This window comes from Corylus avellana, chromosome ca3 (genome assembly GCF_901000735.1).
Source record: "Corylus avellana chromosome ca3, CavTom2PMs-1.0".
Classification (NCBI taxonomy): Eukaryota; Viridiplantae; Streptophyta; class Magnoliopsida; order Fagales; family Betulaceae; genus Corylus; species Corylus avellana.
The window spans coordinates 475,540-476,833 of NC_081543.1; positions in this window are offsets into that span (position 1 = coordinate 475,540).

Here is a 1,294-nt window from a genome sequence, read left to right on the forward strand (position 1 = left end):
CTAGTTCGAATCCCCCTCCCCCCTCTTGTGCGGACATGTCAAAAAAAAAAAAAACACCACAATATCCATCAAGGGAAGTACCCGACAGAGGATTCTTAGAGGCCATCGTAAGATTTGCAACTGGATCTACGTCTTGATCTAGGATTCTCCATAGGCAAAGGTGGGGCATCGGATAAGGAGATGGAGAGGAAGGGGTAGATCAACAAATGGAAAAAAAGGGCCGAAGAAAGGGGCATTGGTGGAAAGAGCAGAGGCCAATGGCACTGATATGGATACACATGGGCAAAAAGAGAGGGGGGAAGCATGATAGATTAGGCTCCCAAGATGCAAACAAAAGGTACGAAAAAAATTATACAAACTTCAAGTAGAACTCACCCAAGAAAACTGGCTAATGGTGCCCAAACGTTTATATACGCATGGTTAAAATTTCTCTTAATTAATGTGAGACACTTAGGATCGTAATATACTATCACACTTTACAACCGGCGTCCATAGTAGCTCACTCTATTAACATTGTCTCAATGGTATACCTTTCTTTTTTTGCGGCTCCACTCGCCTATTAGTATTCAATGACTTAACACTATGTGCATTCATAGTACCAAGACATAAGTTGTGCATTCTAGCCTATAAGTTGTCCCCTATGTGATTCGAGTACAAAGTTACAACCCATTCGATCTCATACTCAATGAGCTGCGTCTGATTCCATACTCGACTTAGTGTTGGCTCCAATACCAAATAATGCAAACCTCAGGTACAACTCACCCTTAAAAACTAGTTTGTAAGAGAATAGTGTCTAAAAGCTTATATACAAATGATTAACATTGTTCTTAACCAATGCATGGCACTTAGGATCGTTAAAAATAAAATTAAAAAGAAAATAAAGCAGGGAGGAAGCCACCACTAAACGATTTCCTTTTTCCTTTCTACCAATAAAAGTTAAAACATTAACAAACAACTTCCTGCACAAAAACTCAAAACTCCTTTTATCTTTATTTAACATCAAAACATTTTTTCAACCAAAACACACGAAAAAATAAAATATAAAAATATAAAAAAATATATATAAAATCTTAAAAAGGTTTATCAAACACCACCAGAGTAGCTCCATTTTCTTAGAGAATAAGGTACTTCGAAAAACATGATTTTCATTTAATTGAGGAGCTAGTCTGATTGACTTTGGAACTTAAAGTTGTTTGTATATGTGAGTTGCAAGTGTGTGGAGAGTTTGTGAAAACACTTATGCTAGCCCTATTTTCCAATTGATTGGTATAGAGCATCTCAGCAAGGTGTTTGT